This window comes from Punica granatum, unplaced genomic scaffold, assembly GCF_007655135.1.
Source record: "Punica granatum isolate Tunisia-2019 unplaced genomic scaffold, ASM765513v2 Contig00625, whole genome shotgun sequence".
Classification (NCBI taxonomy): domain Eukaryota; kingdom Viridiplantae; phylum Streptophyta; class Magnoliopsida; order Myrtales; family Lythraceae; genus Punica; species Punica granatum.
The window spans coordinates 1-19,858 of record NW_022204472.1 but is presented as its reverse complement, the minus strand read 5'-3'; the positions used below and the strand labels follow the sequence as shown (position 1 = coordinate 19,858).

Here is a 19,858-nt window from a genome sequence, read left to right as displayed (position 1 = left end):
TTGGGCACGTGCTCACTCGCAAAAGGCTTAAGTTCGTGGTGAAATGCACTCGATACTTTTTTTCTTTCGTTTCTGCGCTCATTTGTGCTTTTTTTTTTCATTAGCTCTACGGAGGAACAAAGTGAATTCGAGCGCAAAGGTTGACGGGTGCGATCATACCAGCACTAATGCACCGGATCCCATCAGAACTCCGAAGTTAAGCGTGCTTGGGCGAGAGTAGTACTAGGATGGGTGACCTCCTGGGAAGTCCTCGTGTTGCACCCCTCCTTTTTCAATTTTTTTTGCTGCTCGGGAAATGGCGAAGGTTGGACGGGAATCCGATCGTTACGGTTAATGTTTTGGGCACGTGCTCACTCGCAAAAGGCTTAAGGTTCGTGGTGAAATGCACTCGATACTTTTTTTCTTTCGTTTCTGCGCTCATTTGTGCATTTTTTTTTCATTAGCTCTAGAGAGGGCATCCGGAAGCAAACGATAGGGAACAAAGTGAATTCGAGCGCAAAGGTTGACGGGTGCGATCATACCAGCACTAATGCACCGGATCCCATCAGAACTCCGAAGTTAAGCGTGCTTGGGCGAGAGTAGTACTAGGATGGGTGACCTCCTGGGAAGTCCTCGTGTTGCACCCCTCCTTTTTCAATTTTTTTTGCTGCTCGGGAAATGGCGAGAGGTTGGACGGGAATCCGATCGTTACGGTTAATGTTTTGGGCACGTGCTCACTCGCAAAAGGCTTAAGTTTCGTGGTGAAATGCACTCGATATTTTTTTCTTTCGTTTCTGCGCTCATTTGTGCATTTTTTTTTCATTAGCTCTACGGAGAAAAGGCATCCAGAAGAACACGATAGGGAACAAAGTGAATTCGAGCGCAAAGGTTGACGGGTGCGATCATACCAGCACTAATGCACCGGATCCCATCAGAACTCCGAAGTTAAGCGTGCTTGGGCGAGAGTAGTACTAGGATGGGTGACCTCCTGGGAAGTCCTCGTGTTGCACCCCTCCTTTTTCAATTTTTTTTGCTGCTCGGGAAATGGCGAGAGGTTGGACGGGAATCCGATCGTTACGGTTAATGTTTTGGGCACGTGCTCACTCGCAAAAGGCTTAAGGTTCGTGGTGAAATGCACTCGATACTTTTTTTCTTTCGTTTCTGCGCTCATTTGCATTTTTTTTTTCATTAGCTCTACGGAGGAACAAAGTGAATTCGAGCGCAAAGGTTGACGGGTGCGATCATACCAGCACTAATGCACCGGATCCCATCAGAACTCCGAAGTTAAGCGTGCTTGGGCGAGAGTAGTACTAGGATGGGTGACCTCCTGGGAAGTCCTCGTGTTGCACCCCTCCTTTTTCAATTTTTTTTGCTGCTCGGGAAATGGCGAGAGGTTGGACGGGAATCCGATCGTTACGGTTAATGTTTTGGGCACGTGCTCACTCGCAAAAGGCTTAAGGTCGTGGTGAAATGCACTCGATACTTTTTTCTTTCGTTTCTGCGCTCATTTGTGCATTTTTTTTTCATTAGCTCTACGGAGAAAAGGCATCCGGAAGCAACACGATAGGGAATAAAGTGAATTCGAGCGCAAACCCTGGGAAGTCCTCGTGTTGCACCCCTCCTTTTTCAATTTTTTTTGCTGCTCGGGAAATGGCGAAGGTTGGACGGGAATCCGATCGTTACGGTTAATGTTTTGGGCACGTGCTCACTCGCAAAAGGCTTAAGGTTCGTGGTGAAATGCCCTCGATATTTTTTTCTTTCGTTTCTGCGCTCATTTGTGCATTTTTTTTCATTAGCTCTACGGAGGAACAAAGTGAATTCGAGCGCAAAGGTTGACGGGTGCGATCATACCAGCACTAATGCACCGGATCCCATCAGAACTCCGAAGTTAAGCGTGCTTGGGCGAGAGTAGTACTAGGATGGGTGACCTCCTGGGAAGTCCTCGTGTTGCACCCCTCCTTTTTCAATTTTTTTTGCTGCTCGGGAAATGGCGAGAGGTTGGACGGGAATCCGATCGTTACGGTTAATGTTTTGGGCACGTGCTCACTCGCAAAAGGCTTAAGGTTCGTGGTGAAATGCACTCGATACTTTTTTTTCTTTCGTTTCTGCGCTCATTTGTGCATTTTTTTTTTCATTTAGCTCTACGGAGGAACAAAGTGAATTCGAGCGCAAAGGTTGACGGGTGCGATCATACCAGCACTAATGCACCGGATCCCATCAGAACTCCGAAGTTAAGCGTGCTTGGGCGAGAGTAGTACTAGGATGGGTGACCTCCTGGGAAGTCCTCGTGTTGCACCCCTCCTTTTCAATTTTTTTTGCTGCTCGGGAAATGGCGAGAGGTTGGACGGGAATCCGATCGTTACGGTTAATGTTTTGGGCACGTGCTCACTCGCAAAAGGCTTAAGGTTCGTGGTGAAATGCACTCGATACTTTTTTTCTTTCGTTTCTGCGCTCATTTGTGCATTTTTTTTCATTTTACGGAGATTAGGGCATCCGGAAGCAAACACGATAGGGAATAAAGTGAATTCGAGCGCAAAGGTTGACGGGTGCGATCATACCAACACTAATGCACCGGATCCCATCAGAACTCCGAAGTTAAGCGTGCTTGGGCGAGAGTAGTACTAGGATGGGTGACCTCCTGGGAAGTCCTCGTGTTGCACCCCTCCTTTTTCAATTTTTTTTGCTGCTCGGGAAATGGCGAGAGGTTGGACGGGAATCCGATCGTTACGGTTAATGTTTTGGGCTCGTGCTCACTCGCAAAAGGCTTAAGGTTCGTGGTGAAATGCACTCGATACATTTTTTCTTTCGTTTATGCGCTCATTTGTGCATTTTTTTTTTCATTAGCTCTACGGAGAAAAGGGCATCCAGAAGCAAACACGATAGGGAACAAAGTGAATTCGAGCGCAAAGGTTGACGGGTACTATCGTACCAGCACTAATGCACCGGATCCCATTAGAACTCCGAAGTTAAGCGTGCTTGGGCGAGAGTAGTACTACGATGGGTGACCTCCTGGGAAGTCCTCGTGTTGCACCCCTCCTTTTTCAATTTTTTTTGCTGCTCGGGAAATGGCGAGAGGTTGGACGGGAATCCGATCGTTACGGTTAATGTTTTGGGCACGTGCTCACTCGCAAAAGGCTTAAGGTTCGTGGTGAAATGCACTCGATACTTTTTTTCTTTCGTTTTTGCGCTCATTTGTACATTCTTTTTTTTCATTAGCTCTGCGGAGGAAGGAACAAGTGAATTCGAGCGCAAAGGTTGACGGGTGCGATCATACCAGCACTAATGCACCGGATCCCATCAGAACTCCGAAGTTAAGCGTGCTTGGGCGAGAGTAGTACTAGGATGGGTGACCTCCTGGGAAGTCCTCGTGTTGCACCCCTCCTTTTTCAATTTTTTTGCTGCTCGGGAAATGGCGAGAGGTTGGACGGGAATCCGATCGTTACGGTTAATGTTTTGGGCACGTGCTCACTCGCAAAAGGCTTAAGGTTCGTGGTGAAATGCACTCGATACTTTTTTTCTTTCGTTTCTGCGCTCATTTGTACATTCTTTTTTTTTTCATTAGCTCTACGGAGGAACAAAGTGAATTCGAGCGCAAAGGTTGACGGGTGCGATCATACCAGCACTAATGCACCGGATCCCATCAGAACTCCGAAGTTAAGCGTGCTTGGCGGGCGAGAGTAGTACTAGGATGGGTGACCTCCTGGGAAGTCCTCGTGTTGCACCCCTCCTTTTTCAATTTTTTTGCTGCTCGGGAAATGGCGAAAGGTTGGACGGGAATCCGATCGTTACGGTTAATGTTTTGGGCACGTGCTCACTCGCAAAAGGCTTAAGGTTCGTGGTGAAATGCACTCGATACTTTTTTCTTTCGTTTCTGCGCTCATTTGTGCATTTTTTTTTCATTAGCTCTACGGAGGAAGAATTCGAGCGCAAAGGTTGACGTGCGATAAGCACTAACACCGATCAGGAAAAAGTGAATTCGAGAGGCTAGGAAACCTGGGAAGTCCTCGTGTTGCACCCCTCCTTTTTCAATTTTTTTGCTGCTCGGGAAATGGCGAAAGGTTGGACGGGAATCCGATCGTTACGGTTAATGTTTTGGGCACGTGCTCACTCGCAAAAGGCTTAAGGTTCGTGGTGAAATGCACTCGATAATTTTTTTCTTTCGTTTATGCGCTCATTTGTGCATTTTTTTTCATTAGCTCTACGGAGGAACAAAGTGAATTCGAGCGCAAAGGTTGACGGGTGCGATCATACCAGCACTAATGCACCGGATCCCATCAGAACTCCGAAGTTAAGCGTGCTTGGGCGAGAGAGTAGTACTAGGATGGGTGACCTCCTGGGAAGTCCTCGTGTTGCACCCCTCCTTTTTCAATTTTTTTTGCTGCTCGGGAAATGGCGAAAGGTTGGACGGGAATCCGATCGTTACGGTTAATGTTTTGGGCACGTGCTCACTCGCAAAAGGCTTAAGGTTCGTGGTGTGAAATGCACTCGATACTTTTTTCTTTCGTTTCTGCGCTCATTTGTACATTCTTTTTTTTCATTAGCTCTACGGAGGAACAAAGTGAATTCGAGCGCAAAGGTTGACGGGTGCGATCATACCAGCACTAATGCACCGGATCCCATCAGAACTCCGAAGTTAAGCGTGCTTGGGCGAGAGTAGTACTAGGATGGGTGACCTCCTGGGAAGTCCTCGTGTTGCACCCCTCCTTTTTCAATTTTTTTTGCTGCTCGGGAAATGGCGAGAGGTTGGACGGGAATCCGATCGTTACGGTTAATGTTTTGGGCACGTGCTCACTCGCAAAAGGCTTAAGGTTCGTGGTGAAATGCACTCGATACTTTTTTTCTTTCGTTTCTGCGCTCATTTGTGCATTTTTTTTTTTCATTAGCTCTACGGAGGAACAAAGTGAATTCGAGCGCAAAGGTTGACCGGTGCGATCATACCAGCACTAATGCACCGGATCCCATCAGAACTCCGAAGTTAAGCGTGCTTGGGCGAGAGTAGTACTAGGATGGGTGACCTCCAGGGAAGTCCTCGTGTTGCACCCCTCCTTTTTCAATTTTTTTTGCTGCTCGGGAAATGGCGAGAGGTTGGACGGGAATCCGATCGTTACGGTTAATGTTTTGGGCACGTGCTCACTCGCAAAAGGCTTAAGGTTCGTGGTGAAATGCACTCGATACTTTTTTTCTTTCGTTTCTGCGCTCATTTGTGCATTTTTTTTTCATTAGCTCTAGGAGGGATCCAGAAGCAAACACGATAGGGACAAGTGAATTCGAGCGCAAAGGTTGACGGGTGCGATCATACCAGCACTAATGCACCGGATCCCATCAGAACTCCGAAGTTAAGCGTGCTTGGGCGAGAGAGTAGTACTAGGATGGGTGACCTCCTGGGAAGTCCTCGTGTTGCACCCCTCCTTTTTCAATTTTTTTTGCTGCTCGGGAAATGGCGAAGGTTGGACGGGAATCCGATCGTTACGGTTAATGTTTTGGGCACGTGCTCACTCGCAAAAGGCTTAAGGTTCGTGGTGAAATGCACTCGATACTTTTTTTCTTTCGTTTCTGCGCTCATTTGTGCATTTTTTTTTTATTAGCTCTACGAGAAGAGGGAACAAAGTGAATTCGAGCGCAAAGGTTGACGGGTACGATCATACCAGCACTAATGCACCGGATCCCATCAGAACTCCGAAGTTAAGCGTGCTTGGGCGAGAGTAGTACTGGGATGGGTGACCTCCTGGGAAGTCCTCGTGTTGCACCCCTCCTTTTTTTATTTTTTTTGCTGCTCGGGAAATGGTTACGTTGGACGGGAATCCGATCGTTACGGTTAATGTTTTGGGCACGTGCTCACTCGCAAAAGGCTTAAGGTTCGTGGTGAAATGCACTCGATACTTTTTTTCTTTCGTTTCTGCTCTCATTTGTGCATTTTTTTTTCATTAGCTCTACGGAGGAACAAGTGAATTCGAGCGCAAAGGTTGACGGGTGCGATCATACCAGCACTAATGCACCGGATCCCATCAGAACTCCGAAGTTAAGCGTGCTTGGGCGAGAGAGTAGTACTAGGATGGGTGACCTCCTGGGAAGTCCTCGTGTTTGCCCCTCCTTTTTCAATTTTTTTTGCTGCTCGGGAAATGGCGAGAGGTTGGACGGGAATCCGATCGTTACGGTTAATGTTTTGGGCACGTGCTCACTCGCAAAAGGCTTAAGGTTCGTGGTGAAATGCACTCGATAATTTTTTCTTTCGTTTCTGCGCTCATTTGTGCATTTTTTTCATTAGCTCTACGGAGAAAGGGCATCCAGAACAAACACGATAGGGAACAAAGTGAATTCGAGCGCAAAGGTTGACGGGTGCGATCATACCAGCACTAATGCACCGGATCCCATCAGAACTCCGAAGTTAAGCGTGCTTGGGCGAGAGTAGTACTAGGATGGGTGACCTCCTGGGAAGTCCTCGTGTTGCACCCCTCCTTTTTCAATTTTTTTTGCTGCTCGGGAAATGGCGAGAGGTTGGACGGGAATCCGATCGTTACGGTTAATGTTTTGGGCACGTGCTCACTCGCAAAAGGCTTAAGTTTCGTGGTGAAATGCACTCGATAATTTTTTCTTTCGTTTATGCGCTCATTTGTGCATTTTTTTTTCATTAGCTCTACGGAGAAAAGGGCATCCAGAAGCAAACGAGGGAACAAAGTGAATTCGAGCGCAAAGGTTGACGGGACGATCATACCAGCACTAATGCACCGGATCCCATCAGAACTCCGAAGTTAAGCGTGCTTGGGCGAGAGTGAGTAGTAGTACTAGATGGGTGACCTCCTGGGAAGTCCTCGTGTTGCACCCCTCCTTTTTCAATTTTTTTGCTGCTCGGGAAATGGCGAGAGGTTGGACGGGAATCCGATCGTTACGGTTAATGTTTTGGGCACGTGCTCACTCGCAAAAGGCTTAAGTTCGTGGTGTGTGAAATGCACTCGATACTTTTTTCTTTCGTTTCTGCGCTCATTTGTGCATCTTTTTTTTTCATTAGCTCTACGGAGGAACAAAGTGAATTCGAGCGCAAAGGTTGACGGGTGCGATCATACCAGCACTAATGCACCGGATCCCATCAGAACTCCGAAGTTAAGCGTGCTTGGGCGAGAGTAGTACTAGGATGGGTGACCTCCTGGGAAGTCCTCGTGTTGCACCCTCCTTTTTCAATTTTTTTTGCTGCTCGGGAAATGGCGAAGGTTGGACGGGAATCCGATCGTTACGGTTAATGTTTTGGGCACGTGCTCACTCGCAAAAGGCTTAAGGTTCGTGGTGAAATGCACTCGATACTTTTTTCTTTCGTTTCTGCGCTCATTTGTGCATTTTTTTTTTTTTCATTAGCTCTACGGAGGAACAAGTGAATTCGAGCGCAAAGGTTGACGGGTGCGATCATACCAGCACTAATGCACCGGATCCCATCAGAACTCCGAAGTTAAGCGTGCTTGGGCGAGAGTAGTACTAGGATGGGTGACCTCCTGGGAAGTCCTCGTGTTGCACCCCTCCTTTTTCAATTTTTTTTGCTGCTCGGGAAATGGCGAGAGGTTGGACGGGAATCCGATCGTTACGGTTAATGTTTTGGGCACGTGCTCACTCGCAAAAGGCTTAAGTTCGTGTGTGAAATGCACTCGATACTTTTTTTCTTTCGTTTCTGCGCTCATTTGTGCATTTTTTTTCATTAGCTCTACGGAGGAACAAAGTGAATTCGAGCGCAAAGGTTGACGGGTGCGATCATACCAGCACTAATGCACCGGATCCCATCAGAACTCCGAAGTTAAGCGTGCTTGGGCGAGAGTAGTACTAGGATGGGTGACCTCCTGGGAAGTCCTCGTGTTGCACCCCTCCTTTTCAATTTTTTTTGCTGCTCGGGAAATGGCGAGAGGTTGGACGGGAATCCGATCGTTACGGTTAATGTTTTGGGCACGTGCTCACTCGCAAAAGGCTTAAGTTTCGTGGTGAAATGCACTCGATAATTTTTTCTTTCGTTTCTGCGCTCATTTGTGCATTTTTTTTTCATTAGCTCTACGGAGGAACAAAGTGAATTCGAGCGCAAAGGTTGACGGGTGCGATCATACCAGCACTAATGCACCGGATCCCATCAGAACTCCGAAGTTAAGCGTGCTTGTGCGAGAGTAGTACTAGGATGGGTGACCTCTGGGAAGTCCTCGTGTTGCACCCTCCTTTTTCAATTTTTTTTGCTGCTCGGGAAATGGCGAGAGGTTGGACGGGAATCCGATCGTTACGGTTAATGTTTTGGGCACGTGCTCACTCGCAAAAGGCTTAAGGTTCGTGGTGAAATGCACTCGATATTTTTTTCTTTCGTTTATGCGCTCATTTGTGCATTTTTTTTTCATTAGCTCTACGGAGAAAAAGGATCCAGAAGCAAACACGATAGGGACAAAGTGAATTCGAGCGCAAAGGTTGACGGGTCGATCATACCAGCACTAATGCACCGGATCCCATCAGAACTCCGAAGTTAAGCGTGCTTGGGCGAGAGTAGTACTAGGATGGGTGACCTCCTGGGAAGTCCTCGTGTTGCACCCCTCCTTTTTCAATTTTTTTTGCTGCTCGGGAAATGGCGAGAGGTTGGACGGGAATCCGATCGTTACGGTTAATGTTTTGGGCACGTGCTCACTCGCAAAAGGCTTAAGGTCGTCGTGGTGAAATGCACTCGATACTTTTTTCTTTCGTTTCTGCGCTCATTTGTACATTTCTTTTTTTTTCATTAGCTCTACGGAGGAACAAAGTGAATTCGAGCGCAAAGGTTGACGGGTGCGATCATACCAGCACTAATGCACCGGATCCCATCAGAACTCCGAAGTTAAGCGTGCTTGGGCGAGAGTAGTACTAGGATGGGTGACCTCCTGGGAAGTCCTCGTGTTGCACCCCTCCTTTTTCAATTTTTTTTGCTGCTCGGGAAATGGCGAGAGGTTGGACGGGAATCCGATCGTTACGGTTAATGTTTTGGGCACGTGCTCACTCGCAAAAGGCTTAAGTTCGTGGTGAAATGCACTCGATACTTTTTTTCTTTCGTTTCTGCGCTCATTTGTGCATTTTTTTTTTCATTAGCTCTACGGAGGAACAAAGTGAATTCGAGCGCAAAGGTTGACGGGTGCGATCATCACCAACACTAATGCACCGGATCCCATCAGAACTCCGAAGTTAAGCGTGCTTGGGCGGGAGGAGAGTAGTACTAGGATGGGTGACCTCCTGGGGAAGTCCTCGTGTTGCACCCCTCCTTTTTCAATTTTTTTGCTGCTCGGGAAATGGCGAGAGGTTGGACGGGAATCCGATCGTTACGGTTAATGTTTTGGGCACGTGCTCACTCGCAAAAGGCTTAAGGTTCGTGGTGAAATGCACTCGATATTTTTTTCTTTCGTTTCTGCGCTCATTTGTGCATTTTTTTTTTTCATTAGCTCTGGAGGAGGAACAAAGTGAATTCGAGCGCAAAGGTTGACGGGTGCGATCATACAGCACTAATGCACCGGATCCCATCAGAACTCCGAAGTTAAGCGTGCTTGGGCGAGAGTAGTACTAGGATGGGTGACCTCCTGGGAAGTCCTCGTGTTGCACCCCTCCTTTTCAATTTTTTTGCTGCTCGGGAAATGGCGAGAGGTTGGACGGGAATCCGATCGTTACGGTTAATGTTTTGGGCACGTGCTCACTCGCAAAAGGCTTAAGTTTCGTGGTGAAATGCACTCGATACTTTTTTTCTTTCGTTTCTGCGCTCATTTGTGCATTTTTTTTTTCATTAGCTCTACGGAGGAAACAAAGTGAATTCGAGCGCAAAGGTTGACGGGTGCGATCATACCAGCACTAATGCACCGGATCCCATCAGAACTCGAAGTTAAGCGTGCTTGGGAGAGAGAGTAGTACTAGGATGGGTGACCTCCTGGGAAGTCCTCGTGTTGCACCCCTCCTTTTTCAATTTTTTTGCTGCTCGGGAAATGGCGAGAGGTTGGACGGGAATCCGATCGTTACGGTTAATGTTTTGGGCACGTGCTCACTCGCAAAAGGCTTAAGGTTCGTGGTGAAATGCACTCGATACTTTTTTTCTTTCGTTTCTGCGCTCATTTGTGCATTCTTTTTTTTTTCATTAGCTCTGGGAGGAACAAAGTGAATTCGAGCGCAAAGGTTGACGGGTGCGATCATACCAGCACTAATGCACCGGATCCCATCAGAACTCCGAAGTTAAGCGTGCTGGGCGAGAGGAGGAGCGAGAGAGTAGTACTAGGATGGGTGACCTCTGGGAAGTCCTCGTGTTGCACCCCTCCTTTTTCAATTTTTTTTTGCTGCTCGGGAAATGGCGAGAGGTTGGACGGGAATCCGATCGTTACGGTTAATGTTTTGGGCACGTGCTCACTCGCAAAAGGCTTAAGTTTCGTGGTGAAATGCACTCGATACTTTTTTCTTTCGTTTCTGCGCTCATTTGTGCATTTTTTTTTTCATTAGCTCTACGGAGGAACAAAGTGAATTCGAGCGCAAAGGTTGACGGGTGCGATCATACCAGCACTAATGCACCGGATCCCATCAGAACTCCGAAGTTAAGCGTGCTTGGGCGAGAGTAGTACTAGGATGGGTGACCTCCTGGGAAGTCCTCGTGTTGCACCCCTCCTTTTTCAATTTTTTTTGCTGCTCGGGAAATGGCGAGAGGTTGGACGGGAATCCGATCGTTACGGTTAATGTTTTGGGCACGTGCTCACTCGCAAAAGGCTTAAGGTTCGTGGTGAAATGCACTCGATACTTTTTTTCTTTCGTTTCTGCGCTCATTTGTGCATTTTTTTTTCATTAGCTCTACGGAGGAACAAAGTGAATTCGAGCGCAAAGGTTGACCGGTGCGATCATACCAGCACTAATGCACCGGATCCCATCAGAACTCCGAAGTTAAGCGTGCTTGGGCGAGAGTAGTACTAGGATGGGTGACCTCCAGGGAAGTCCTCGTGTTGCACCCCTCCTTTTTCATTTTTTTTTGCTGCTCGGGAAATGGCGAGAGGTTGGACGGGAATCCGATCGTTACGGTTAATGTTTTGGGCACGTGCTCACTCGCAAAAGGCTTAAGTTTCGTGGTGAAATGCACTCGATACTTTTTTTCTTTCGTTTCTGCGCTCATTTGTGCATTTTTTTTTCATTAGCTCTACGGAGGAACAAGTGAATTCGAGCGCAAAGGTTGACCGGGTGCGATCATACCAGCACTAATGCACCGGATCCCATCAGAACTCCGAAGTTAAGCGTGCTTGGGCGAGAGTAGTACTAGGATGGGTGACCTCCTGGGAAGTCCTCGTGTTGCACCCCTCCTTTTTCAATTTTTTTTGCTGCTCGGGAAATGGCGAGAGGTTGGACGGGAATCCGATCGTTACGGTTAATGTTTTGGGCACGTGCTCACTCGCAAAAGGCTTAAGTTTCGTGGTGAAATGCACTCGATATTTTTTCTTTCGTTCTGCGCTCATTTGTGCATTTTTTTTTCATTAGCTCTACGGCGGAGGAACAAAGTGAATTCGAGCGCAAAGGTTGACGGGGGTGCGATCATACCAGCACTAATGCACCGGATCCCATCAGAACTCCGAAAGTTAAGCGTGCTTGGCGAGAGTAGTACTAGGATGGGTGACCTCCTGGGAAGTCCTCGTGTTGCACCCCTCCTTTTTCAATTTTTTTTGCTGCTCGGGAAATGGCGAAAGGTTGGACGGGAATCCGATCGTTACGGTTAATGTTTTGGGCACGTGCTCACTCGCAAAAGGCTTAAGGTTGGTGTGGTGAAATGCACTCGATATTTTTTTTCTTTCGTTTATGCGCTCATTTGTGCATTTTTTTTCATTAGCTCTACGGAGGAAAGGGCATAGAAGCAAACACGATAGGAACAAAGTGAATTCGAGCGCAAAGGTTGACGGGTATCATACCAGCACTAATGCACCGGATCCCATCAGAACTCCGAAGTTAAGCGTGCTTGGGCGAGAGTAGTACTAGGATGGGTGACCTCCTGGGAAGTCCTCGTGTTGCACCCCTCCTTTTTCAATTTTTTTGCTGCTCGGGAAATGGCGAGAGGTTGGACGGGAATCCGATCGTTACGGTTAATGTTTTGGGCACGTGCTCACTCGCAAAAGGCTTAAGGTTCGTGGTGAAATGCACTCGATACTTTTTTCTTTCGTTTCTGCGCTCATTTGTACATTCTTTTTTTTTCATTAGCTCTGCGGAGGCAAAGTGAATTCGAGCGCAAAAGGTTGACGGGTGCGATCATACCAGCACTAATGCACCGGATCCCATCAGAACTCCGAAGTTAAGCGTGCTTGGGCGAGAGTAGTACTAGGATGGGTGACCTCCTGGGAAGTCCTCGTGTTGCACCCCTCCTTTTTCAATTTTTTTTGCTGCTCGGGAAATGGCGAGAGGTTGGACGGGAATCCGATCGTTACGGTTAATGTTTGGGCACGTGCTCACTCGCAAAAGGCTTAAGTTTCGTGTGTGAAATGCACTCGATACTTTTTTTTCTTTCGTTCTGCGCTCATTTGTGCATTTTTTTCATTAGCTCTACGGAGGAACAAAGTGAATTCGAGCGCAAAGGTTGACGGGTGCGATCATACCAACACTAATGCACCGGATCCCATCAGAACTCCGAAGTTAAGCGTGCTTGCGGGCGGAGAGTAGTACTAGGATGGGTGACCTCCTGGGAAGTCCTCGTGTTGCACCCCTCCTTTTTCAATTTTTTTTGCTGCTCGGGAAATGGCGAGAGGTTGGACGGGAATCCGATCGTTACGGTTAATGTTTTGGGCACGTGCTCACTCGCAAAAGGCTTAAGGTTCTGGTGTGGTGAAATGCCCTCGATAATTTTTTTCTTTCGTTTATGCGCTCATTTGTGCATTTTTTTTCATTAGCTCTACGGAGAAAAGGGCATCCAGAAGCAAACACGTAGGGAACAAAGTGAATTCGAGCGCAAAGGTTGACGGGTGCGATCATACCAGCACTAATGCACCGGATCCCATCAGAACTCCGAAGTTAAGCGTGCTTGGGCGAGAGAGTAGTACTAGGATGGGTGACCTCCTGGGAAGTCCTCGTGTTGCCCCTCCTTTTTCAATTTTTTTTGCTGCTCGGGAAATGGAGAGGTTGGACGGGAATCCGATCGTTACGGTTAATGTTTTGGGCACGTGCTCACTCGCAAAAGGCTTAAGTTTCGTGGTGAAATGCCCTCGATAATTTTTTTCTTTCGTTTATGCGCTCATTTGTGCATTTTTTTTTCATTAGCTCTACGGAGGAAACAAGTGAATTCGAGCGCAAAGGTTGACGGGTGCGATCATACCAGCACTAATGCACCGGATCCCATCAGAACTCCGAAGTTAAGCGTGCTTGGGCGAGAGTAGTACTAGGATGGGTGACCTCCTGGGAAGTCCTCGTGTTGCACCCCTCCTTTTTCAATTTTTTTTTGCAGCTCGGGAAATGGCGAGAGGTTGGACGGGAATCCGATCGTTACGGTTAATGTTTTGGGCACGTGCTCACTCGCAAAAGGCTTAAGGTTCGTGGTGAAATGCACTCGATAATTTTTTTCTTTCGTTTATGCGCTCATTTGTGCATTTTTCTTTCATTAGCTCTACGGAGAAAAGGCATCCGAGCAAACGATAGGGAACAAGTGAATTCGAGCGCAAAGGTTGACGGGTGCGATCATACCAGCACTAATGCACCGGATCCCATCAGAACTCCGAAGTTAAGCGTGCTTGGGCGAGAGTAGTACTAGGATGGGTGACCTCCTGGGAAGTCCTCGTGTTGCACCCCTCCTTTTTCAATTTTTTGCTGCTGCTCGGGAAATGGCGAGAGGTTGGACGGGAATCCGATCGTTACGGTTAATGTTTTGGGCACGTGCTCACTCGCAAAAGGCTTAAGGTTCGTGGTGAAATGCACTCGATACTTTTTTTTTTCGTTTCTGCGCTCATTTGTGCATTTTTTTTTTCATTAGCTCTACGGAGGAACAAAGTGAATTCGAGCGCAAAGGTTGACGGGTGCGATCATACCAGCACTAATGCCGGATCCCATCAGAACTCCGAAGTTAAGCGTGCTGGGCGAGAGAGTACTAGGATGGGTGACCTCCTGGGAAGTCCTCGTGTTGCACCCCTCCTTTTTCAATTTTTTTGCTGCTCGGGAAATGGCGAGAGGTTGGACGGGAATCCGATCGTTACGGTTAATGTTTTGGGCACGTGCTCACTCGCAAAAGGCTTAAGGTTCGTGGTGAAATGCACTCGATACTTTTTTCTTTCGTTTCTGCGCTCATTTGTGCATTTTTTTTCATTAGCTCTACGGAGGAACAAAGTGAATTCGAGCGCAAAGGTTGACGGGTGCGATCATACCAAGCACTAATGCACCGGATCCCATCAGAACTCGAAGTTAATGCTGGCGAGAGTATAGAACTAGAGTAAGCGTGGTGGGAGAGTAGTACTAGGATGGGTGACCTCCTGGGAGTCTCGTGTTGCACCCCTCCTTTTTCAATTTTTTTTGCTGCTCGGGAAATGGCGAGAGGTTGGACGGGAATCCGATCGTTACGGTTAATGTTTTGGGCACGTGCTCACTCGCAAAAGGCTTAAGGTTCGTGGTGAAATGCCCTCGATAATTTTTTTCTTTCGTTTATGCGCTCATTTGTGCATTTTTTTTCATAGCTCTACGAGAAAGGGCATCGAATCCAGAAGCACGATAGGGAACAAAGTGAATTCGAGCGCAAGGTTGACGGGTGCGATCATACCAGCACTAATGCACCGGATCCCATCAGAACTCCGAAGTTAAGCGTGCTTGGGCGAGAGAGAGTAGTACTAGGATGGGTGACCTCCTGGGAAGTCCTCGTGTTGCACCCCTCCTTTTTCAATTTTTTTTGCTGCTCGGGAAATGGCGAGAGGTTGGACGGGAATCCGATCGTTACGGTTAATGTTTTGGGCACGTGCTCACTCGCAAAAGGCTTAAGTTTCGTGGTGAAATGCACTCGAATTTTTTCTTTCGTTTCTGCGCTCATTTGTGCATTTTTTTTCATTAGCTCTACGGAGGAACAAAGTGAATTCGAGCGCAAAGGTTGACGGGTGATCATACCAGCACTAATGCACCGGATCCCATCAGAACTCCGAAGTTAAGCGTGCTTGGGCGAGAGTAGTACTAGGATGGGTGACCTCCAGGGAAGTCCTCGTGTTGCACCCCTCCTTTTTCAATTCTTTTTGCTGCTCGGGAAATGGCGAGAGGTTGGACGGGAATCCGATCGTTACGGTTAATGTTTTGGGCTCGTGCTCACTCGCAAAAGGCTTAAGGTTCGTGGTGAAATGCACTCGATACTTTTTTTCTTTCGTTTATGCGCTCATTTGTGCATTTTTTTTTTCATTAGCTCTACGGAGAAAAGGGCATCCAGAAGCAAACACGATAGGGAACAAAGTGAATTCGAGCGCAAAGGTTGACGGGTACTATCATACCAGCACTAATGCACCGGATCCCATCAGAACTCCGAAGTTAAGCGTGCTTGGGCGAGAGTAGTACTAGGATGGGTGACCTCCTGGGAAGTCCTCGTGTTGCACCCCTCCTTTTTCAATTTTTTTTGCTGCTCGGGAAATGGCGAGAGGTTGGACGGGAATCCGATCGTTACGGTTAATGTTTTGGGCACGTGCTCACTCGCAAAAGGCTTAAGGTTCGTGGTGAAATGCACTCGATACTTTTTTTCTTTCGTTTATGCGCTCATTTGTGCATTTTTTTTTCATTAGCTCTACGGAGAAAAGGGCATCCAGAAGCAAACACGATAGGGAACAAAGTGAATTCGAGCGCAAAGGTTGACGGGTACGATCATACCAGCACTAATGCACCGGATCCCATCAGAACTCCGAAGTTAAGCGTGCTTGGGCGAGAGTAGTACTAGGATGGGTGACCTCCTGGGAAGTCCTCGTGTTGCACCCCTCCTTTTTTTATTTTTTTTGCTGCTCGGGAAATGGTTACGTTGGACGGGAATCCGATCGTTACGGTTAATGTTTTGGGCACGTGCTCACTCGCAAAAGGCTTAAGTTTCGTGGTGAAATGCCCTCGGTAATTTTTTTCTTTCGTTTATGCGCTCATTTGTGCATTTTTTTTTCATTAGCTCTACGGAGGAACAAAGTGAATTCGAGCGCAAAGGTTGACGGGTGCGATCATACCAGCACTAATGCACCGGATCCCATCAGAACTCCGAAGTTAAGCGTGCTTGGGCGAGAGTAGTACTAGGATGGGTGACCTCCTGGGAAGTCCTCGTGTTGCACCCCTCCTTTTTCAATTTTTTTTTGCAGCTCGGGAAATGGCGAGAGATTGGACGGGAATCCGATCGTTACGGTTAATGTTTTGGGCACGTGCTCACTCGCAAAAGGCTTAAGGTTCGTGGTGAAATGCACTCGATACTTTTTTTTTTCGTTTCTGCGCTCATTTGTGCATTTTTTTTTTCATTAGCTCTACGGAGGAAAGGGCATCCAGAAGCAAACACGATAGGGAACAAGTGAATTCGAGCGCAAAGGTTGACGGGTGCGATCATACCAGCACTAATGCACCGGATCCCATCAGAACTCCGAAGTTAAGCGTGCTTGGCGAGAGAGTAGTACTAGGATGGGTGACCTCCTGGGAAGTCCTCGTGTTGCACCCCTCCTTTTTCAATTTTTTGCTGCTCGGGAAATGGCGAGAGGTTGGACGGGAATCCGATCGTTACGGTTAATGTTTTGGGCACGTGCTCACTCGCAAAAGGCTTAAGGTTCGTGGTGAAATGCACTCGATATTTTTTTCTTTCGTTTATGCGCTCATTTGTGCATTTTTTTTTCATTAGCTCTACGGAGGAAAAGGGCATCCAAGAGCAAACACGATAGGGCAAAGTGTTCGAGCGCGGTTGACGGGATCATACCAGCACTAATGCACCGGATCCCATCAGAACTCCGAAGTTAAGCGTGCTTGGGGCGAGAGTAGTACTAGGATGGGTGACCTCCTGGGAAGTCCTCGTGTTGCACCCCTCCTTTTTCAATTTTTTTGCTGCTCGGGAAATGGAGAGGTTGGACGGGAATCCGATCGTTACGGTTAATGTTTTGGGCACGTGCTCACTCGCAAAAGGCTTAAGTTTCGTGGTGAAATGCACTCGATAATTTTTTCTTTCGTTTCTGCGCTCATTTGTGCATTTTTTTTTCATTAGCTCTACGGAGGAGGACAAAGTGAATTCGAGCGCAAAGGTTGACGGGTGCGATCATACCAGCACTAATGCACCGGATCCCATCAGAACTCCGAAGTTAAGCGTGCTTGGGCGAGAGTAGTACTAGGATGGGTGACCTCCTGGGAAGTCCTCGTGTTGCACCCCTCCTTTTTCAATTTTTTTGCTGCTCGGGAAATGGCGAGAGGTTGGACGGGAATCCGATCGTTACGGTTAATGTTTTGGGCACGTGCTCACTCGCAAAAGGCTTAAGGTTCGTGGTGAAATGCACTCGATACTTTTTTTCTTTCGTTTCTGCGCTCATTTGTGCATTTTTTTTTCATTAGCTCTACGGAGAAAAGGGCATCCAGAAGCAAACGAGGGAACAAAGTGAATTCGAGCGCAAAGGTTGACGGGTGCGATCATACCAGCACTAATGCACCGGATCCCATCAGAACTCCGAAGTTAAGCGTTTGTGGGCGAGAGTAGTACTAGGATGGGTGACCTCCTGGGAAGTCCTCGTGTTGCACCCCTCCTTTTTCAATTTTTTTGCTGCTCGGGAAAGCGAGAGGTTGGACGGGAATCCGATCGTTACGGTTAATGTTTTGGGCACGTGCTCACTCGCAAAAGGCTTAAGTTTCGTGGTGAAATGCCCTCGGTAATTTTTTTCTTTCGTTTATGCGCTCATTTGTGCATTTTTTTTTCCATTAGCTCTACGGAGGAACAAAGTGAATTCGAGCGCAAAGGTTGACGGGTGCGATCATACCAGCACTAATGCACCGGATCCCATCAGAACTCCGAAGTTAAGCGTGCTTGGGCGAGAGTAGTACTAGGATGGGTGACCTCCTGGGAAGTCCTCGTGTTGCACCCCTCCTTTTTAAATTTTTTTTGCTGCTCGGGAAATGGCGACAGGTTGGACGGGAATCCGATCGTTACGGTTAATGTTTTGGGCACGTGCTCACTCGCAAAAGGCTTAAGGTTCGGTGGTGAAATGCCATCGATACTTTTTTTCTTTCGTTTATGCGCTCATTTGTGCATTTTTTTTCATTAGCTCTACGGAGAGGAAAAGGGAATCAGAGCAAACACGATAGGGAACAAAGTGAATTCGAGCGCAAAGGTTGACGGGTGCATCATACCAGCACTAATGCACCGGATCCCATCAGAAATCGAAGTTAAGCGTGCTTGGGCGAGAGAGTAGTACTAGGATGGGTGACCTCCTGGGAAGTCCTCGTGTTGCCACCCTCCTTTTTTCATTTTTTTTGCTGCTCGGGAAATGCGAGAGGTTGGACGGGAATCCGATCGTTACGGTTAATGTTTTGGGCACGTGCTCACTCGCAAAAGGCTTAAGTTTCGTGGTGAAATGCACTCGATACTTTTTTTTCGTTTTTGCGCTCATTTGTGCATTTTTTTTCATTAGCTCTACGGAGGAACAAAGTGAATTCGAGCGCAAAGGTTGACGGTGCGATCATACCAGCACTAATGCACCGGATCCCATCAGAACTCCGAAGTTAAGCGTGCTTGGGGAGAGTAGTAGTATAGGATGGGTGACCTCCTGGGAAGTCCTCGTGTTGCACCCCTCCTTTTTCAATTTTTTTTGCTGCTCGGGAAATGGCGAGAGGTTGGACGGGAATCCGATCGTTACGGTTAATGTTTTGGGCACGTGCTCACTCGCAAAAGGCTTAAGGTTCGTGGTGAAATGCACTCGATAATTTTTTTTTTTCGTTTCTGCGCTCATTTGTGCATTTTTTTTTTCATTAGCTCTAAGGAGGGAACAAAGTGAATTCGAGCGCAAAGGTTGACGGGCGATCATACCAGCACTAATGCACCGGATCCATCAGAACTCCGAAGTTAAGCGTGTGCTTGGGCGAGAGAGTAGTACTAGGATGGGTGACCTCCTGGGAAGTCCTCGTGTTGCACCCCTCCTTTTTCAATTTTTTTGCTGCTCGGGAAATGGCGAGAGGTTGGACGGGAATCCGATCGTTACGGTTAATGTTTTGGGCACGTGCTCACTCGCAAAAGGCTTAAGTTTCGTGGTGAAATGCACTCGATATTTTTTTCTTTCGTTTATGCGCTCATTTGTGCATTTTTTTTTCATTAGCTCTACGGAGAAAGGATCCAGAACAAACACGATAGGGAACAAAGTGAATTCGAGCGCAAAGGTTGACGGGTACGATCATACCAGCACTAATGCACCGGATCCCATCAGAACTCCGAAGTTAAGCGTGCTTGGGCGAGAGTAGTACTAGGATGGGTGACCTCCTGGGAAGTCCTCGTGTTGCACCTCCTTTTTTTATTTTTTTGCTGCTCGGGAAATGGCGAGAGGTTGGACGGGAATCCGATCGTTACGGTTAATGTTTTGGGCACGTGCTCACTCGCAAAAGGCTTAAGGTTCGTGGTGTGAAATGCACTCGATAATTTTTTTCTTTCGTTTCTGCGCTCATTTGTGCATTTTTTTTCATTAGCTCTACGGAGGAAAAAGTGAATTCGAGCGCAAAGGTTGACGGTGCGATCATACCAGCACTAATGCACCGGATCCCATCAGAACTCCGAAGTTAAGCGTGCTTGGGCGAGAGTAGTACTAGGATGGGTGACCTCCTGGGAAGTCCTCGTGTTGCACCCCTCCTTTTTCAATTTTTTTTGCTGCTCGGGAAATGGCGAGAGGTTGGACGGGAATCCGATCGTTACGGTTATGTTTTGGGCACGTGCTCACTCGCAAAAGGCTTAAGGTTCGTGGTGAAATGC

At 47.5% G+C, this 19,858-nt stretch overlaps 49 non-coding genes and 5 pseudogenes across 49 annotated transcripts; all 54 read left to right on the top strand.

The window, feature by feature from the left end:
- The first annotated feature begins 145 nt into the window (after positions 1 to 145).
- LOC116191517 lies at positions 146 to 264 on the top strand. The gene has a single exon (XR_004153606.1). It is a non-coding gene; the product is annotated as a 5S ribosomal RNA (ribosomal RNA).
- A 243-nt stretch (positions 265 to 507) lies between these two features.
- LOC116191516 lies at positions 508 to 626 on the top strand. The gene has a single exon (XR_004153605.1). It is a non-coding gene; the product is annotated as a 5S ribosomal RNA (ribosomal RNA).
- Positions 627 to 873: 247 nt separating this feature from the next.
- LOC116191515 lies at positions 874 to 992 on the top strand. The gene has a single exon (XR_004153604.1). It is a non-coding gene; the product is annotated as a 5S ribosomal RNA (ribosomal RNA).
- Positions 993 to 1,212: 220 nt separating this feature from the next.
- Positions 1,213 to 1,331, top strand: LOC116191514. The gene has a single exon (XR_004153603.1). It is a non-coding gene; the product is annotated as a 5S ribosomal RNA (ribosomal RNA).
- Positions 1,332 to 1,816: 485 nt separating this feature from the next.
- Positions 1,817 to 1,935, top strand: LOC116191513. Its single transcript, XR_004153602.1, has one exon. It is a non-coding gene; the product is annotated as a 5S ribosomal RNA (ribosomal RNA).
- Positions 1,936 to 2,159: 224 nt separating this feature from the next.
- LOC116191512 lies at positions 2,160 to 2,278 on the top strand. Its single transcript, XR_004153601.1, has one exon. It is a non-coding gene; the product is annotated as a 5S ribosomal RNA (ribosomal RNA).
- Positions 2,279 to 2,523: 245 nt separating this feature from the next.
- On the top strand, positions 2,524 to 2,642 carry LOC116191549. Its single transcript, XR_004153637.1, has one exon. It is a non-coding gene; the product is annotated as a 5S ribosomal RNA (ribosomal RNA).
- Positions 2,643 to 2,894: 252 nt separating this feature from the next.
- On the top strand, positions 2,895 to 3,013 carry LOC116191489. Its single transcript, XR_004153583.1, has one exon. It is a non-coding gene; the product is annotated as a 5S ribosomal RNA (ribosomal RNA).
- Positions 3,014 to 3,239: 226 nt separating this feature from the next.
- Positions 3,240 to 3,358, top strand: LOC116191510. The gene has a single exon (XR_004153599.1). It is a non-coding gene; the product is annotated as a 5S ribosomal RNA (ribosomal RNA).
- A 224-nt stretch (positions 3,359 to 3,582) lies between these two features.
- On the top strand, positions 3,583 to 3,704 carry LOC116191475. The gene has a single exon (XR_004153570.1). It is a non-coding gene; the product is annotated as a 5S ribosomal RNA (ribosomal RNA).
- A 512-nt stretch (positions 3,705 to 4,216) lies between these two features.
- Positions 4,217 to 4,337, top strand: LOC116191471. The gene has a single exon (XR_004153566.1). It is a non-coding gene; the product is annotated as a 5S ribosomal RNA (ribosomal RNA).
- A 224-nt stretch (positions 4,338 to 4,561) lies between these two features.
- Positions 4,562 to 4,680, top strand: LOC116191509. Its single transcript, XR_004153598.1, has one exon. It is a non-coding gene; the product is annotated as a 5S ribosomal RNA (ribosomal RNA).
- Positions 4,681 to 4,903: 223 nt separating this feature from the next.
- Positions 4,904 to 5,022, top strand: LOC116191465. The gene has a single exon (XR_004153561.1). It is a non-coding gene; the product is annotated as a 5S ribosomal RNA (ribosomal RNA).
- A 242-nt stretch (positions 5,023 to 5,264) lies between these two features.
- LOC116191470 lies at positions 5,265 to 5,385 on the top strand. Its single transcript, XR_004153565.1, has one exon. It is a non-coding gene; the product is annotated as a 5S ribosomal RNA (ribosomal RNA).
- Positions 5,386 to 5,610: 225 nt separating this feature from the next.
- LOC116191463 lies at positions 5,611 to 5,729 on the top strand. The gene has a single exon (XR_004153559.1). It is a non-coding gene; the product is annotated as a 5S ribosomal RNA (ribosomal RNA).
- A 218-nt stretch (positions 5,730 to 5,947) lies between these two features.
- On the top strand, positions 5,948 to 6,069 carry LOC116191492. Its single transcript, XR_004153586.1, has one exon. It is a non-coding gene; the product is annotated as a 5S ribosomal RNA (ribosomal RNA).
- Positions 6,070 to 6,313: 244 nt separating this feature from the next.
- LOC116191508 lies at positions 6,314 to 6,432 on the top strand. Its single transcript, XR_004153597.1, has one exon. It is a non-coding gene; the product is annotated as a 5S ribosomal RNA (ribosomal RNA).
- A 245-nt stretch (positions 6,433 to 6,677) lies between these two features.
- LOC116191500 lies at positions 6,678 to 6,802 on the top strand (annotated as a pseudogene).
- A 224-nt stretch (positions 6,803 to 7,026) lies between these two features.
- Positions 7,027 to 7,145, top strand: LOC116191535. Its single transcript, XR_004153624.1, has one exon. It is a non-coding gene; the product is annotated as a 5S ribosomal RNA (ribosomal RNA).
- A 221-nt stretch (positions 7,146 to 7,366) lies between these two features.
- LOC116191507 lies at positions 7,367 to 7,485 on the top strand. Its single transcript, XR_004153596.1, has one exon. It is a non-coding gene; the product is annotated as a 5S ribosomal RNA (ribosomal RNA).
- A 220-nt stretch (positions 7,486 to 7,705) lies between these two features.
- LOC116191506 lies at positions 7,706 to 7,824 on the top strand. The gene has a single exon (XR_004153595.1). It is a non-coding gene; the product is annotated as a 5S ribosomal RNA (ribosomal RNA).
- Positions 7,825 to 8,043: 219 nt separating this feature from the next.
- Positions 8,044 to 8,161, top strand: LOC116191485. The gene has a single exon (XR_004153579.1). It is a non-coding gene; the product is annotated as a 5S ribosomal RNA (ribosomal RNA).
- Positions 8,162 to 8,408: 247 nt separating this feature from the next.
- On the top strand, positions 8,409 to 8,526 carry LOC116191483. The gene has a single exon (XR_004153578.1). It is a non-coding gene; the product is annotated as a 5S ribosomal RNA (ribosomal RNA).
- Positions 8,527 to 8,752: 226 nt separating this feature from the next.
- LOC116191505 lies at positions 8,753 to 8,871 on the top strand. The gene has a single exon (XR_004153594.1). It is a non-coding gene; the product is annotated as a 5S ribosomal RNA (ribosomal RNA).
- Positions 8,872 to 9,092: 221 nt separating this feature from the next.
- Positions 9,093 to 9,218, top strand: LOC116191499 (annotated as a pseudogene).
- Positions 9,219 to 9,440: 222 nt separating this feature from the next.
- On the top strand, positions 9,441 to 9,558 carry LOC116191479. Its single transcript, XR_004153574.1, has one exon. It is a non-coding gene; the product is annotated as a 5S ribosomal RNA (ribosomal RNA).
- Positions 9,559 to 9,779: 221 nt separating this feature from the next.
- On the top strand, positions 9,780 to 9,899 carry LOC116191497. The gene has a single exon (XR_004153591.1). It is a non-coding gene; the product is annotated as a 5S ribosomal RNA (ribosomal RNA).
- A 223-nt stretch (positions 9,900 to 10,122) lies between these two features.
- On the top strand, positions 10,123 to 10,253 carry LOC116191504 (annotated as a pseudogene).
- Positions 10,254 to 10,475: 222 nt separating this feature from the next.
- On the top strand, positions 10,476 to 10,594 carry LOC116191501. The gene has a single exon (XR_004153593.1). It is a non-coding gene; the product is annotated as a 5S ribosomal RNA (ribosomal RNA).
- Positions 10,595 to 10,815: 221 nt separating this feature from the next.
- Positions 10,816 to 10,934, top strand: LOC116191464. Its single transcript, XR_004153560.1, has one exon. It is a non-coding gene; the product is annotated as a 5S ribosomal RNA (ribosomal RNA).
- Positions 10,935 to 11,155: 221 nt separating this feature from the next.
- Positions 11,156 to 11,274, top strand: LOC116191490. Its single transcript, XR_004153584.1, has one exon. It is a non-coding gene; the product is annotated as a 5S ribosomal RNA (ribosomal RNA).
- Positions 11,275 to 11,497: 223 nt separating this feature from the next.
- Positions 11,498 to 11,616, top strand: LOC116191491. The gene has a single exon (XR_004153585.1). It is a non-coding gene; the product is annotated as a 5S ribosomal RNA (ribosomal RNA).
- Positions 11,617 to 11,862: 246 nt separating this feature from the next.
- LOC116191493 lies at positions 11,863 to 11,981 on the top strand. Its single transcript, XR_004153587.1, has one exon. It is a non-coding gene; the product is annotated as a 5S ribosomal RNA (ribosomal RNA).
- A 221-nt stretch (positions 11,982 to 12,202) lies between these two features.
- On the top strand, positions 12,203 to 12,321 carry LOC116191478. Its single transcript, XR_004153573.1, has one exon. It is a non-coding gene; the product is annotated as a 5S ribosomal RNA (ribosomal RNA).
- Positions 12,322 to 12,540: 219 nt separating this feature from the next.
- LOC116191495 lies at positions 12,541 to 12,662 on the top strand. The gene has a single exon (XR_004153589.1). It is a non-coding gene; the product is annotated as a 5S ribosomal RNA (ribosomal RNA).
- Positions 12,663 to 12,915: 253 nt separating this feature from the next.
- Positions 12,916 to 13,036, top strand: LOC116191486. The gene has a single exon (XR_004153580.1). It is a non-coding gene; the product is annotated as a 5S ribosomal RNA (ribosomal RNA).
- A 217-nt stretch (positions 13,037 to 13,253) lies between these two features.
- LOC116191466 lies at positions 13,254 to 13,372 on the top strand. Its single transcript, XR_004153562.1, has one exon. It is a non-coding gene; the product is annotated as a 5S ribosomal RNA (ribosomal RNA).
- Positions 13,373 to 13,618: 246 nt separating this feature from the next.
- On the top strand, positions 13,619 to 13,737 carry LOC116191545. The gene has a single exon (XR_004153633.1). It is a non-coding gene; the product is annotated as a 5S ribosomal RNA (ribosomal RNA).
- Positions 13,738 to 13,959: 222 nt separating this feature from the next.
- LOC116191496 lies at positions 13,960 to 14,074 on the top strand. The gene has a single exon (XR_004153590.1). It is a non-coding gene; the product is annotated as a 5S ribosomal RNA (ribosomal RNA).
- Positions 14,075 to 14,681: 607 nt separating this feature from the next.
- Positions 14,682 to 14,804, top strand: LOC116191480. The gene has a single exon (XR_004153575.1). It is a non-coding gene; the product is annotated as a 5S ribosomal RNA (ribosomal RNA).
- Positions 14,805 to 15,019: 215 nt separating this feature from the next.
- LOC116191488 lies at positions 15,020 to 15,138 on the top strand. Its single transcript, XR_004153582.1, has one exon. It is a non-coding gene; the product is annotated as a 5S ribosomal RNA (ribosomal RNA).
- A 252-nt stretch (positions 15,139 to 15,390) lies between these two features.
- On the top strand, positions 15,391 to 15,509 carry LOC116191474. The gene has a single exon (XR_004153569.1). It is a non-coding gene; the product is annotated as a 5S ribosomal RNA (ribosomal RNA).
- Positions 15,510 to 15,760: 251 nt separating this feature from the next.
- On the top strand, positions 15,761 to 15,879 carry LOC116191461. The gene has a single exon (XR_004153557.1). It is a non-coding gene; the product is annotated as a 5S ribosomal RNA (ribosomal RNA).
- A 219-nt stretch (positions 15,880 to 16,098) lies between these two features.
- LOC116191533 lies at positions 16,099 to 16,217 on the top strand. The gene has a single exon (XR_004153622.1). It is a non-coding gene; the product is annotated as a 5S ribosomal RNA (ribosomal RNA).
- Positions 16,218 to 16,468: 251 nt separating this feature from the next.
- On the top strand, positions 16,469 to 16,588 carry LOC116191482. The gene has a single exon (XR_004153577.1). It is a non-coding gene; the product is annotated as a 5S ribosomal RNA (ribosomal RNA).
- A 238-nt stretch (positions 16,589 to 16,826) lies between these two features.
- Positions 16,827 to 16,946, top strand: LOC116191494. The gene has a single exon (XR_004153588.1). It is a non-coding gene; the product is annotated as a 5S ribosomal RNA (ribosomal RNA).
- A 219-nt stretch (positions 16,947 to 17,165) lies between these two features.
- On the top strand, positions 17,166 to 17,284 carry LOC116191522. Its single transcript, XR_004153611.1, has one exon. It is a non-coding gene; the product is annotated as a 5S ribosomal RNA (ribosomal RNA).
- Positions 17,285 to 17,530: 246 nt separating this feature from the next.
- Positions 17,531 to 17,649, top strand: LOC116191477. Its single transcript, XR_004153572.1, has one exon. It is a non-coding gene; the product is annotated as a 5S ribosomal RNA (ribosomal RNA).
- Positions 17,650 to 17,868: 219 nt separating this feature from the next.
- On the top strand, positions 17,869 to 17,987 carry LOC116191511. Its single transcript, XR_004153600.1, has one exon. It is a non-coding gene; the product is annotated as a 5S ribosomal RNA (ribosomal RNA).
- Positions 17,988 to 18,239: 252 nt separating this feature from the next.
- On the top strand, positions 18,240 to 18,358 carry LOC116191503 (annotated as a pseudogene).
- A 215-nt stretch (positions 18,359 to 18,573) lies between these two features.
- On the top strand, positions 18,574 to 18,693 carry LOC116191498. The gene has a single exon (XR_004153592.1). It is a non-coding gene; the product is annotated as a 5S ribosomal RNA (ribosomal RNA).
- A 221-nt stretch (positions 18,694 to 18,914) lies between these two features.
- On the top strand, positions 18,915 to 19,036 carry LOC116191502 (annotated as a pseudogene).
- A 245-nt stretch (positions 19,037 to 19,281) lies between these two features.
- LOC116191469 lies at positions 19,282 to 19,400 on the top strand. Its single transcript, XR_004153564.1, has one exon. It is a non-coding gene; the product is annotated as a 5S ribosomal RNA (ribosomal RNA).
- Positions 19,401 to 19,617: 217 nt separating this feature from the next.
- LOC116191537 lies at positions 19,618 to 19,736 on the top strand. The gene has a single exon (XR_004153626.1). It is a non-coding gene; the product is annotated as a 5S ribosomal RNA (ribosomal RNA).
- Positions 19,737 to 19,858: the final 122 nt, after the last annotated feature.